General features: G+C 48.0%; 2 long non-coding RNA genes across 2 annotated transcripts; both read left to right on the top strand.

Annotated features, from left to right (window-relative positions):
• The first annotated feature begins 866 nt into the window (after positions 1-866).
• LOC130528992 (uncharacterized) lies at positions 867-2,075 on the top strand. The gene is made up of 3 exons (XR_008951474.1): positions 867-1,349; positions 1,523-1,614; positions 1,704-2,075. It is a non-coding gene; the product is annotated as an uncharacterized LOC130528992 (long non-coding RNA).
• A 1,273-nt stretch (positions 2,076-3,348) lies between these two features.
• Positions 3,349-12,121, top strand: LOC130528991 (uncharacterized). Its single transcript, XR_008951473.1, has 4 exons — positions 3,349-3,778; positions 3,908-4,453; positions 9,803-9,895; positions 10,112-12,121. It is a non-coding gene; the product is annotated as an uncharacterized LOC130528991 (long non-coding RNA).
• The last annotated feature ends 2,591 nt before the right edge of the window (positions 12,122-14,712 follow it).

The following is a 14,712-nucleotide window of genomic DNA, read 5'->3' as shown; positions in this document are numbered from 1 at the left end:
CTCACTTAATTTAAAGTCAGCTTTTGCTGCTTTACAGATGCAAAATTCCACCATATCCCATAAAATAGGAAGATGGGACAGTCATGATGGAGTGGAATGAGGAGGAACACACTCTTACTATCACAGTGATGCCATTAAAGACTCCAGTCTGTTCTTTTTGTGGTCGTTAGCTTTTAGCAATTAGCATGAGAGTTTTTTTTCCAATCACAGACTCAAATATTGACAATCCATTTGGGTTATAACAAGTATGCTAGTAGTTTTGCCTCATGACTGACATTAGAGGTTGAAATGAGGATAAAGGTCAGAATGGACGGGGAAAAAGATCAAGGCTGAGGCTTCAGGGTGAAACGGACGTTTTATATGGTTATTAAAGTAATCCAATTTCATTTTATCTAATTTTTCATCATTCATCATCGTTTCATCATTTCACTTTTAAAAAAAATGACTTTCTTATCCTTAGTTGGAAGAAGAAAATGTACTGAAGGAATTTAAAAATCTAATAAAAGTTTAACTGGGACAATCAAACCTATCTCCAGCACATCTGTGCGGACGTCTGCAACCTCAAATAGACCTTTAGATACGTGAGGACCAGCCAAATGTCCCCACAAATGTCCTCATTTCACATTAAAATGATGTCCTGGTCTTCAGAATGTAGCATGGACACACACACACACACACACACACACACACACACACACACACACACACACACCGATTAATTGAACATCTAAGCCTGTAACCCTAAAATAGGCAGAGACAGCGGTGCGCAGGTGTAGCACATTAGCATTGGTGCAGGTAAGCAGCCCTCAGGTGAACAGGCAGTAGTAATCAACCCACTCTGAAAGGAGAAATAGGAGAGCTGGAAATGGACCCAGGTTCTTAAGAACACTGCAGAATCTGTGTGAGCACAGCCTCACACACCCGTGGTGCCGCGGCAGCAGCCCCAACCTGCTGAGGCCACACACACAGTTCAGCACGTTTGATCCACAGGTGTGAACACAACTGTGCTGCTGCCAGACCCGTGAGGAGAGCTGTGGGTGTAAGGTCCACGTCTGAACCGACCCGGAGCTCCACGGAACAACAGAGATCAGGCACGCTGCTAAAAAAACTGTTCAATCCTTTAAAGGTTGAACGCTTGAAAATGCACCTGTGTGTGTATCCGTGCTCCTCCCCAGGAATGTTTTCTTTAATGGATCTGACTGAAGCTTTCTGAAGATAATTGTGTCCCTGGCGCCAGCAGACTGTGGGCAGTCCCGCCGGCCTCTGATTGTCCTCCCATCTTGTTTGGCCTCACGGTTCCTCACAGCTCCAGATAACGACAGCGAGTCTCTGATTTAGTCTGATGACAAGTGAGCATGGAAAAACTGCCTCATATTAGCGGCTCGGAAATGCTTGAAATGGCTCGTTTTGTTCCATCTCATCATTGGTTTTGAACTTCGTCTAAACTTGTCGCTTCATTGAGAATTCCGATTTATAGAAATCTCCCGGAATAAGTCTCTTTATTCTCCATTCTCACCAATAGACGGCGCCGATTCCTGTTTTGTTTGTCAGCTGTTACTGGCCCTCGCCCTCGCCATTTGTTGTCCTCAACAGAGAGAAAGACTTCTATTTATGGTCTGTTCCTATTAGTTTTCACAGAGAACAGACTGATAAACTCTTTACACCGCTTGTGGAGTCGTGTCTGACTTTTTTTTCCCCAGCAGTGATCCGACAGGAAGGAGATCACCCCGGATGATGATTTCACGCTGTCATTTCTCTCCCCGTGGAGATAAGGAAGCCCGATGACTGCGCCGAGCCAAACTTGGGATCGGTGGGTTTGAAACGAGGCGTCCTTTGTCGAGGTGGTGACGAGTCTTTGACATCGATGACAGCTGACTGACAGCAAAGGGAGGACACTTTTAGAGGCCGACTGCTTCCGTTGGAGCGGCTGTAGGAGGAGGTGGAGGAGGCTAATCCAGCGGTTGATGCCGCCCCGCCAGCACAAGCCGGCGGAGGATGGGAGCCTTTACTCGATTTGTTCATTTTTCACGCATTTTTGTTTGGGGAATTCCATCATAGATAAAAGGCAAATATAATTACGTGGTCTTTATATCTGAGCCTATTCAAGGTTAGCGTTGGAGTAACATAATTGCTAACAGGATGTTTTCTATTGAAAACTGATGGGATTTACCACTTCATTAGTGAGGGGGGGGTCCTGAGGTCTGATCCGCACCGAACAGCTCGGCTGTACATAAACATCCATCCTCTGCAGCACCTTGTGGCGCTGCCAGGATGATCACAGGTATCGTGTAAAAGAGCTGCTAGCAGCAGCAGCGCCTCAGCAAACACGCTGGTTTTGACTTTAGGTGCAAGGATATATTCCTCCTGACGGTAAGTTCACAGACGGACGCATTTGGCAGAGCTTCCAAACGCACCACGGACGTGACCGAGCCTCCCCGCTGCTTCCGTTCCACCATCTCCTCCTGTCATACATGTTATTATGTCTTGTCTCCATTATCTGTGTGTCATATTCTATTGCTAAAATCCCCCACCAACATCTGACTGTAGCATTGGCAGGACCTCATCTACGCTGCGCTACAGCTACGCTACAAGTTACCAAAGCTGCCACAGACCCTGGCGGAGGGAAGCAACTATTAGCAACCGTAGCAATAAATGGCCTGTTGGGAGGAGTGGAGGGAGACAAAATTGCCGGCCATGGGTTTAAATACAGTACTTGATAATCAAATTAGGTTTCCCAGAATGCCATGGAAAACCTGCTCTGGGCTGATAAGATAAAGAACAAAGAGGGAATAAAATAAAAAATAAAGGAAAAAGATAAAAGCCCAAACAAGGTGAATAAAGGGGAAATGAACCTGTAACAATTCAGAAATTAGCTTTCTGTTGTAGCTTCAGTTTTTGTTCCGCTTTCTCTTTTCTCCCTATCAGCGTGTCTGTAAAAATCACACATTCTTTGTCTACAAAGGGCTTTAACAGTGAACACGTGGGGATTTGACTGTACCAATCTACCACCAGGGCACCGCTGAAGGGAAAGCTGCCATTGGCAAATTGAATGTGACTTTAAGTGTTTCCCGACAAAAGAACCCATCATGAATGCAGCTCACGGAAATCTGTCTCATCTGCAGTTTGGGAAATGTTTAACCAGTTCTCTCCGCCCTGAACCAGTGGAATGATGGGATATAAGAGATCCAGAGCAGCGTAATGTGTCCTTTCAGTGACACCGTGCTCACGGCTTCTTTAATATTCAGACATTAGTGTTGTTTCAGACAGGTAAACGGGTAAACAAGGGCCTCGTGGAAGAGAAAACCTGTTCACCCTTCTTTCTGAATCATAGGAGTTGTTTGTAAAAGATTCTGGAGGAGTTAAAGAGACGGGCCCGTGGCCGAGGAGAGGGGGAGGGGGCTGGAGGAGGGCAACAGGCCCGTCACATGACTGAGCAGGCCACTCGTGTGCACGGTTCTGCCTGAACTGTTGCACATGGGCTCAGGAGGGTGGCACGAGGGCCTGATTCAAGGGGCCCCCGTGCACACCGCTCACCCCCGTGCACACCGCTCACCCCCGTGCACACCGCTCACCCCCGTGCAGCGCGGAGCGGCAGTTGAGAGCAGAACTGGCAGATTCACAAGTGGCACCCGGGTCAGATGACGGCAGGTTCCCGCTGATCACATGTGACGGATGTTAGTGAGTCCAGGGAAGGTGGCGAGAACCTTCTGCTGCCCACAAGAACCTCCTGCATCCCGTTAGGATGAGCTGGTGGAGCTGGAGCGTCCTGGTGCGGCAGGTACTGGTGTCTGTTTACTGTGTGCACTTTCTGACTTCTGGCTGACCTTCCACATGAAGAGAAGACATGCGCTGCTTGACAGCTGCATGGAGATTCTCCAAAACGGTTCTTTTTTTTGGTATTTTTCAGCATCGCCTCCCTTTTCTCTGGAATTTTCCCTGTGATATTCAGCTACAGGACTGCAGGCGCTGCAGCTCCAGCCATCTGGTCAGCCTGTCTGCTCTTCCACGCTGCTGTCACTCACTCCTACCCCCTCAAGTGTCGCTCAGCAGCCTGGTGGGCGCTGTGGTTGCGGAGCAGCACGCGAACATTAGCATCACAAACTCCAATTACTGGGGTTAACAGTTGACAGTCCTTCCGGGTTTCTCCCTTGAGCTTTGAGTCGGACCTGCTCAGTGTAAAGTGACGTCGCTGTGGACGCTCCTAGATAGGGACCAGGCTGTATTCCCTCACCGGTGGGGGGTTTTCAAGAGATGGGACACAGCTGAATAAAGCATCCCTCAACCACAGAGGTGTAGCAAATAGTTAGAGTTCATTATGTGTGGTTACCTGCCTTGCTCATGAGCCACTAAGCTCGACCAAACTCAGCCCAGAGACATCCAAACATGGACAGGGAGCTGGCCTCTGGGATCTGTGCACGCGCTCGATGCCGGAGGGTCCCAGCGAGAGATGCTGGTAAGCAAACAAATTTATGACATTTAAACGCATCATCACTGCCGTTGATTTAGCCGTGGCTGCTACCGCGGCGGCTAACGTCTTCTTGGACGACGTTAAAGGTCAGCCGGCTCCACCCAGAATCCGACTCAGTCGCGCTAGTTTAGACGCAACTTAGCATGAAGCTGCGTTCATCTTTTGTTTATAGAAAATTTACTGATGTGTAATAAACCAAATACTGTACAAGGATTTGTAATTCCAAGCTAAAAAGCTCTTATCTACCACGCTCAGGGTGCTGGTGGTAGCCCGCTATGCTAGTGACAGTAAAACCTGCTGAGGTGAGGAGTTCAGTTGATGTTGTATGAAGGAGAAAAACAAACAACTTTTTTCACAGCGTCCCGCTCTTATCGTGCATATGCACGCTGAGTGCACGAGCAGTCACAGCAAACCCTCTCCAGGAGGCAGCTCCGCAAACACCACCATCTCGATCATCTCCGCTCTTTATCTCCTTGTTTCTCGCCTCCTGATTTTGCTCTTCGATTTCATCTTCTTGACCGAGCTTCCTCGTTCTCTCCTCTATCACTTCCATTACCAGGTTTGCACCTTAGTCCGCCCCCCCTCCCATCGCTACAGTGCCTTCTTTCTCTTTTTAGGAAAAACTTCCAGTTCAGAAAGCAGAGGGAGGTTTTTTTCGGGTTTTTGCAGGATGTTGGCTGAGGTGTGTGCAAAGTGTGCTGAAGAGGAGGAAAGGAGACAAAGAGGACACTGCCAACCACAAAAGTGTGTATCCTCCGCGTGAAAGGATGCATGTGTGTTTGGGTGGCTCCATCTGTGTGCCGTTCCCTGTTTCTGTTTCCTCCATCTGTTCCTTCAGCCTTGACGTCCAAACCCTCCTCTAATGTGCTGTCCAATAAGCCAATGATTATCATATCGCCGCATTATTAGCTGCCGTCGCTGCCTGGCCCAGGATCAGTAATTGCTGTCCATGCAGGGGAAATAGGAAAGGAAATTACAGCTGCCTATGCAAAGAGATTGTTTCCTTGTTAGTCCTAAGGGACGGCGATGACCCTCCGTGTGCGTATCCATGCAGTCGTTGGGAACTTGAGAGCGCTCATATTTGTGTTTATAATAGATTATGCAAATGAACGTGGTTCGAATATGTGGCGGTGCTAAGCAGGACGTTTGGACAAGGGCAGAGCTGGTGCTTAGGTGTCTCCAGCCATCTGTGGGGGACGTGTTGTGTTTGTCCCAAATATCTGGAGTGGGTCAAAAACCTGCTTCAGGTGGTGCAGAGAGCTCCGAATCCATTCTTTTATTCTATTTTGACATTTGGTATTCTAGGCGGACATACAGCATGTTGATTTTTTGTTATTGTTCCATAATAACTCCTTCATGTTATGGTGAGGGGCTCACAGAGAAAATTATGCAGGAATGACTCAAAGTGGGGCCGATTTGAACTTTAGTTGAACCTGTGGAGAATTTCCATCCTGAGCTCATTACCAGTAGCTGATTTTACACAGGGGTATCCAACCAGCGGGCAAGGTTTCCTGGCCGAAATAGCAGAACGGCGAGGGAAAATAAGTACCCAGGCCTCACTCGAGAATGGGCGAGTGCAATTTGATCTTGGCAAAAGAATTGTTGATGTATAGAGACGTGGCCGGTCCTGGAATTTATATCAAATAAGAAGAAAAGAGCTGGAAATGTGCAGAGTTCAAAAAGAAAACCAAGAAACAAAACCTCTGTCCGTCCATACAACCTTCACATATTCCTGATCCACGCCGCAGTGCCGAAGTCTATCACACACACACACACACGCACGCACACACACACACACACACCACACACACACACACACACACACACACACCTAGAGGCAATTTCGAGTCTCTAATCATCCTAATGTTGGGGTTAATGGTTTTGGACTGTAGGAGGAAACTGGAGCGTCCGGAGAAATCCCACACATGCATGAGGAGAGTGCGGAAACTCCGGATAGAAAGACATGAGCCTGACTTTAAACCCACAACCTCTTTTCCAGGCTAATCATCATAGCTAGTTAATCAGACCAGCTAATCAGACCAGCTACAGTCACCTCCAATACATTTGCACATTGAACAAATACAGTCGTAGGCCTACATCCAGGAGTCCCAGAAGTTCTGAATATAATCAAAACATTCACTTTGTAGATTATAGGTGATTGCAGCTGCAGTAAAAAAAATGGTCATTTCAGATCTACATCGCCCCCTAGCGGCCACCGCGGGCTCTCGAACATACTTGGCCAGTGAAACAGGTTTTCAGTCTTTACAGTTTACCACCAAATGCCACGAAACGCAGCTTCCACGCAGCTTCCACGACGCAGCTTCCACGACTCCGTGCACCTTTCCTGGAGTTGCACATAAGAATATCTAAAACCTAAAAGTGTTTAACAAAAAACGTAATTTCAACATTCCACCACTGAACATCAGCATTTCATTTTCTAAGCCTGAATTAGAGGCAGAACCACAATTATCCTGTACCGTGGCAAAGCTTGACGCGGTGCTGCTGCGGGGGAAGACGCAGCTGTTTTATACACATCCCTGCACGCCACCACAACATAGGCAGCACACAGCAGCTAATCTAATATAGCGTTGCTATTAGAGTTGCTACACTGTTTTCCCCCCTTCAGCTAAGGCAATCTGCAACAGAGGCGATATTGTCTCCTTCTTCCCACCAAAGCAATTTCATTTGACTTAAAACCTACTTCTGACTGAGTTATGGCAACTAGTAAAACAAGGAATTTGAAATATACCGTCCTGCCATTGAATCGATGACTCCTGATTGAAAGTAATATCGCCTGGCTGGAAGTGATCTGCAGTGAAACCGCTCGCACAGAAAATGAGATTCAGCCGCTCTCCACATTTTTTTGTCCACAGAGAGGAAATTTTAATAGCCTGCCTTTGAATTTGAAGTTGCCATTGGAAGTGCAAAAATACAGTAAATGAGTGAAACCATTTGGAGCTTATTAAGGTGTTAAATTGACAGAAACAAAACCTTCAGAATCAAAAGCTGCTTATCAGGCAGAAAGGACCTTGTTCAGCCTGTTCGTCAGTCATTAACCCAACATTACTGCAATTTAGGCCCACAGATCAGATCAGATAAATGATTTGTATTGATCTTACACAACTGTTCTTATCTGGACTCTTTGGCAATACAAACACAACCCAAATAAAGGCTAATTAGCATGCTATGCTACCGTCATGTAGGATCATTCCTGCCTGAGTTGATCATAATTCCATTTCAAACTCTTAATTAAGATCATTAACTGACACTGGTGGAAATGCCACACATACAAAGTGACATTTTTAATTTGCAAATTTAAAATTGGCCCGCCTCAAAGTTCACTATCAGTTCGGCTTTCATATTCGTCTCATTTCCATTTGGAGCTCTCTGATGTGTTTTATCTCTCATTTTACATTTGTCACCCTTGGAAATAAGCATAAATGTTATTTTGGTAACCAGTCATTTATCAGCCCACTCAGCGATGCAGCCCAATTACGATGTCAAGGTAACGAACCCAGCGAACCCGTGGCTCAGCCCAACAAAAGGTTTCCTTTATGAATACACAGTTATTCCAAGATAACGGCCGACTTCACATTACAGACGTGGCTTCATCTGCTGGGACAATAAAGTCTGTCGGCTCAATAACTGCACACGAAGATGATGACATCACTTCCTGCTCCGCCTGTAAACATCACAACAAAAGACACCCACACCCACACATACCCACCCACACCCACCCACCCACCCCCCACACACCACACACACACACACACAACACCCCACACACACACACTTTGGGAGCCATTTATAGGCTGATAACTTTTTGCTCTCACACTTTCTGGCTCTACTGGTGACAGATGGGCCGAGGCCTGTTCTTCTCTTTAAGAACTGTGTGTGATTGGTGGGTTCTTGTCAGGGGAATCGAGACATTCTGTGTTGAAGTACTGGAACATAGAATTGTGACTGGGTTTGTGCTACTAACACTGGAAAAAATAGAAAAGACTTCCAGATTCTTTCGAGGATTAGGGCACGGCCCAGTTTGCTCCAGTTTCCCTTTGTAAGAGCGGCTGCCAAAATGCAGGATGGACATTTTAAGGCGCCCTAAATTCATTTTAATTTTGTAGACAAGTGCGCAGAACAGCTCAGCTCTGATACAGAAACGTGTATTTCCATGAACTCCTGGTGGAGGTTTGTTCTCTGGCTGCTTTTCTATCCGTGTTGAGATGAAAGAAAGAGTGTAATTGTGAACTAGTGACCCTTTTATCCCTTTATGCCTGCCAGTCTGACTGCAGGGCTTATCTTACCCTTTTGTCACGTCTTACTTTCTGTCACCCTCTCAAGGAGCTTTGATGGTTGATTGATGGGGGGGGGATCGAAGGCTCCAGTAGCGTTCTTGTCCTGTTGGTTCATGCTGACCCAGTTGACCTCTACTTCCACCCTCTATCTCTTCATCTGGCCCCTCCTATCATCGAGTTCTCTGGGTTGGTTCCACAGCTTCGAGCTCCCCCACCCCTCCACCTGAAGCACCGTCACATTGAATCCGTAATGATGATGTGGTGATGATTTTCACTAAAGAATTGTTGGTAAAATCTGCTTTAATAGCACCACCATGACACCATGAGAACTTTCATCCACACATAAACTGAATCAATCTCACTCAAACCACAAAAAAAGCTGACTCAACACGCAGGAAAAACCACGGAGAGCCAGGTGAAGGTAACCGTCTCCCAGGTGAGTTCAATAAACTAGTTGTTTGTAGATGATGAGCAGGTGAACCACAACGCTGGCCAACCCTGCACATGCCGGTAAAACACATACGCTGGGCTTTAGCGCTCCTTTTGATGCACTTTAGTGGCCTTGACTAGTGAGATTTTCTTGATTTTAGTGTAATAATTAATGCAATAAGATTCATATCATATATTACAACAAATTAATACTGTATTCTGGGCCTGTTTCAATCTACATGATGAAATTAAATGGAACAAGTTTGACTTTCACACACCGTCATCTGGGCTTCTTTTTTTTGTTGTTTTGTCATTGATTCTCGAAACGTCCGTAAAAAGTCGTATCGATCTCCAGAGTTGAAGCCACTCTTTTTTGCCGTCTCTCTCTCTTCCTTTGCCAGGCTTTCAGAGCCGTCTGGTGGGAGACTGGAGTGCTCTTTGGTGGCGCCTCATTTCCATTTTGATTTGTCTTTGCGTTAGTAGTTCATCATCCGCCTCCTTGCTGCCTCGCCGCCCCCTCGACCCCCCTCTCTCGCCACCCCTGCCTTTCATCTCGCCCCCTCCTCATCCTGTCCTCGCCTCTTGTTTGTCTATTGGCTTGTTTGTTCAGGCGGTGGCGGGCCCATTAAGGACGCCGCGCCAGATCTGGTCTCTGTGAGGATTAGAGAACATGGCATCGACATCGATGAGGACAAATGAACAGGTGAGCCGGCTGCCCCCCCAGCCTCTGTGAAACATGATATTCTGGGGTTCTCATCCTCCCTACGACTCAGAAATGATCGCACCATCCGCAGCACAACCTTCCCTGCAACTGAGGCGTCGTGCCGTCGACCACCCGGCGACAACACTCGGCCGGCACGTCTGATTCAAAAGTCACTGTTTGAATCGCCCTTATAAAGAGGTGTTTCCCTTTCCACAGGTCCACTCATGTCCGGGAGCAGCTGGGGGACCTGGGAAACCACAGAAACGTCTGCGCCTCGCCGGTGGACCAGAGCCGATTTCAAACTGGCGGGTTTGAGCCTGGGCGAGTTGCTCCCAGTTATCCAGTGATTTCAGGGGCAGTCGCAGCTCGGTAAAAGAGTACCTGGTGCAGGTACCTGAAAATCAAGTAAATGGTTTAAGAAGAACCAATTGAGTGGAAAAGGCCCAAAAGTGAACATATGATCCCATTTAAGAGCTGAAGGAAACGTGTTAATCCAACTAAACTGCTGTGGTTGCGTTCATGAGCACGACTGGAGAGATGTCATTTCAGAAGATGGTCGGAGACGCATTTGGACCAGGACCGGAAGCGTCCAGCTGAACGCCGACGACGGCTTCTGTGGTGGAAACATGTGGAAGATGAAGGAGAAAAACATGATAGTAGAAAATAAACAAAATCACAGAGCAGCCCTTCAGCATCTGCTCAACAAACCAGTCATATCTAGAATCGCTCCCACAAATGTAAGCAGCACGCTGGGCGAGAGGTCGGCGCTTTTACTAAAAGACCATAACCGATCACGGCGGAGTGTGGACCAACAGTGACGCTCACCTGCTGCATTCCCACTTCTATTCCCTGATTTCATTTCAAGTCGGGAAATAAAATTGAAGACCAAGTGAGCAGCCCATGAACTTCAGAGCTCATTGGAGCGAACAAGCCGAGAAAGGATTCAGTGCATCAGTCATGTGTGTCCTGGAGATGGAGCCCCGCACGCCTGGGAGTAGCTCACATTTTCTCAAATGCATAGAAGGGTCAGGGTCCAGAGACGGGATTGAAACCATCCTTCCGTCGTTGCGTATTTTTCTCTCGATATATCCCTGTCCTCTTAGTGCCCCCTGCCGCTCTGCCTCTTTATCTTTCTCTCGCCTCATGATAGGTCAGAGGTCAGCTCAGATCCGAGGACATCACACACGCCACTGCAAGGCACCGTTCTCTCTCTGCCGCTGTCAAATATTTTCTTCCCGGGGGTGCCGATGATTCCGAAAATGAAGGATCAAGATCATTAGTATTGTTACTGATTCATTCATTTTCTCTTCAAGCCCGTGCGTTTAAAGCCTCTAAGGGGTTTTGGGGTCGTTCGGTGGACCTGGAGCACCTGGAGAAACCTGGCAGTAACTGGGAGAACATCCAGAAACGCCCTTGAGCCCCATTGGTGATCGTGGATTTCCTCAAAAATCTATTGACTAATTCAAGTCTGTACACAAAACGTTCATTATTGTGATCTCTGACGGGCCTTGGAAGAAGGGACGAGGGCTGTGTGTGTGTGTGTGTGTGTGTGTGTGTGTGTGTGTGTGGAGGAGCACAGAAGCACAATAAATGGAAGGCTGCAAAGTGTCTGGAAAAGAATCTGTTAGTGACTTATTTGTTCCAACAAAGGCTCTGAAAACATTAGCTGCAGTGGCGATAAATCATTAAAGATACTCAACGTGGCCTCTCCTCTTCAGAGAGAACAACAAGCCTTCTTAGCACAAACTGTTTCAATGAAAAGGTGTGTGTGTGTGTGTGTGTGTGTGCGTGTGTGTGTGTGTGTGTGTGTGTGTGTGTGTGTGTGTGTGTGTGTGTGTGTGTGTGTGTGTGTGTGTGTAGAGAACTATGAGGGAACGAGGGAGCCAAATAAAAATGTGATCCAGTAACCAAAGGCAGATGCTAGCTTGATTAAAAAGTTGTTTGGGTTGCAGGAGGACCATCGCGGAGACATCCATAACCGGAGAACACCAAGACATCGCTCACGCTGCTGCTGCAAAGCACGGAAGGAACAAACATTCCGTTCTAGGGCCGAGAAAAATGGATCCCGAAGAGTCCTACGTTAAACTGTCAGGCGCTAACTCTGCAGGCATGATTGTTTCACAACTGGGTCATGAATCCTCACAGATTTAAAGACAGTTATTAAATCTGTGTTTCGGCAGAAGTTCGTGGAGGCGTGAAACTTTAACTCTTGAACTGTTTGTATTCCTCCGCTGCAGAGTGATCTTCAACCGCAATCTGACTTTGTAATTTAGAACAAGAACCAAGACGCTGCGGGGGCGGTAAGAAAGAGAGAAGAGACGGAGGAAGAGTCGCGGATAAAAAAAAAGGAAAAACAAAGGCGGAAACAGCGAGGAGAGGGAGATCAGGAGATGTGGAAGAGGGAGAGAAAGGGGAAACCAGACGCTGATGGACACAGACGGGAGGCAGGGCTACCAGGAGACGGAGAGGCCGCATGTCAATATGATGTCTTCATCGTCCTGCTAACGCCGTGACAGGCGTTTGGCAGCAGGTGACCAGAGCGGGCGGGCGGGCGAGCAGGGGCAGGTGAAAAACCTCACACAGGCAGGAATCAATCCATCCGCCTGAGCCTCATCGTCACCTCCGATACTCGGAGCGCCGCCTCACTCCAGCCGACCCCTCCCGCCTCCTGCGCTTCCATTCACTCTCTCTCTGAAGACCGAACTTTAAAAACATCCTCCAGAGTCACCACTAGCTTGAATAGCATGATTAGCATGCTACGCCAGCTGGTCCCTCTGCGTTCAGCCGAATTCCCATTAGCGGCCACTCTATGATGAGGCATTTTCATTTCTGCTCGTTTGGGCCCATTATCCCCCAGCTCGTCTAACACAGGAGTCCCGCCTCTGTCCTGAAACAAAATCAAACCGCATTTAGGTACGAACCGCGCAGCTGAGGGTGATTTAACCATTGGTAGCAAAACGCCTAGCACGAGGTGAGGCTACCGCAGTGGAAAGTGTCTGTGTGACAGGCGTTTCCTGCAAAGATGCTGTTTAATAAGACAACTATGTGCTTTAAGGAGTATTTTCTGGCATTTATCTCTTCTTAATGTCATCAGGACTCCGAGTCGGAGGTCGTCCCAGGTGAGCGTACTGTCCTTTAGCCCGCATGGATTCTGAGATAGCTACCTGTTAACATTTTACACCTGGAGGCCAAAGAAGCAGCGTGTGTTGATAAATCCCAAAAAGTACAACTTGTTTTGTTGCTCTTTTATTAGTCAAGCACCCAGGTGAGTTTTTAAAAAAGGAAACCACGTCGGCGAGCTGGACACGCCGCTGCACCACCTGAGGGCATTTATCTTTTAGTAGCGTTCGGTTTACTGACAGATGAGCCACACACCTCGAGCAACGATTAAGTATCTTGTCAGCCGGTGAGCTCGGGGGACCTCAGGGGGCAGCCAGCCATAAATGGACGACTGAAATTGCGCTGACCGTTGTTCTCCAAATAGGCCTGCCACGATAGGTAAACACAGAGGGAGCCACATGCACGGCCCTGAAAGTCAATTCAGTCCCTGCTAGCATCAAACGGCTTTAGCATAGCGCGTCAGTTCAATGGTGTGGAATCACCAATCCTCAAACGACCGATTCAGGAACGTCGATGGGAACATTCTTAGAACGAGAACACCGCACGGTGGCAGAGGTGACAGCGGCTACAAACCTCGGGTATCACTCAAAATGCCATTGACACCAAACGAGGGGAAGATTTCCTGAGCCAGCGCTAATATTTGCGCCCTTGCTGAGTGATGCAGATGCCCTGAAGGGAGTGTAGCTTCTCACTCTCCGAGCCTCTCCGACAAAAAGATACCGTGCGCGTGAAAGCCCCGTTCAAGTACACATTTGCATAGCGATCTTAATAATCTGATTTTCCTCAGGCTGCCATTGTGTTTGCTTTTATAAGAGTGCTTATAATATCCAAATGTTTACCCTGCAGTCCCGCGGGCCAGGTTTAGTCTCTGGGTTCTAATAGAAGATATCTTTTCCTCCCCCCACTTTGAACAAATAGGGAGTGGCTGAATTCAGAGGATTGCTGATGTGTTCCCTGTCCCACATTTCACCGGGGGAGACAAAGAAAAACCTGACAAGTCTGGCAACCGGTGATGGAATTGACTTGACTGTATAGAATCCAGACGGGCGGCAGCTATGGACGCCTGAGAGCATCATGAAGCATCTGCAGGACCCAAAACGGGACAGCTAGTACGTGGATCGGCACCGTCACGGGACGCGTGGGGCGTAATCAAGAGACGAGAGGACAAAGCTGTGGATTTGTTCTGTTAAAGTCGCTCAGCTGCTGTTTCAGAAGATCTGACCTCGATGGGACGTTTGTGCTATTTAAGGAGAGACCAAATGATCCTGCCGGCCTAAAAGATCTCGCTCCGCGCGCACCGACCGTCGCATATGCTAGCGCGTCCAGTCCAGCGGCTATGGCGGTGTGAGCGGCGCAGCGGGCGCCGCGCCCTTCACGGTCCTGACAGATGGCGCCGCTATTACCTCGGGCAGCGAGGAGAGAATGGCCGTGGCGGGATTAAGTTATAGAGAGGAAACGCATGAAAAGAGGGTTTCAAAGGAAAATGAGAAGCTGTGATCGGAACGTGAATCCGATGGGAAGCGGGGGAAATAATAAATAGGCAAAATACAGCAGAGTTGTTGAAACATGGCGTTTAATGGCTTTTCTCTCATTTTATCGGGGCCTTCAAACTGAGTCGGGCCGTCTGCAGCCCCCGCCCGGGGCTGATTAGTCTGCGGAAGGGGTTCGCCTCCCGTCCGCCTCCCACCGCCAAGAAA

Source organism: Takifugu flavidus, chromosome 7 (assembly GCF_003711565.1).
Source record: "Takifugu flavidus isolate HTHZ2018 chromosome 7, ASM371156v2, whole genome shotgun sequence".
Classification (NCBI taxonomy): Eukaryota; Metazoa; Chordata; class Actinopteri; order Tetraodontiformes; family Tetraodontidae; genus Takifugu; species Takifugu flavidus.
Note: the sequence above shows the minus strand (reverse complement) of the source record. Positions and strands in the feature narration are given on the sequence as shown.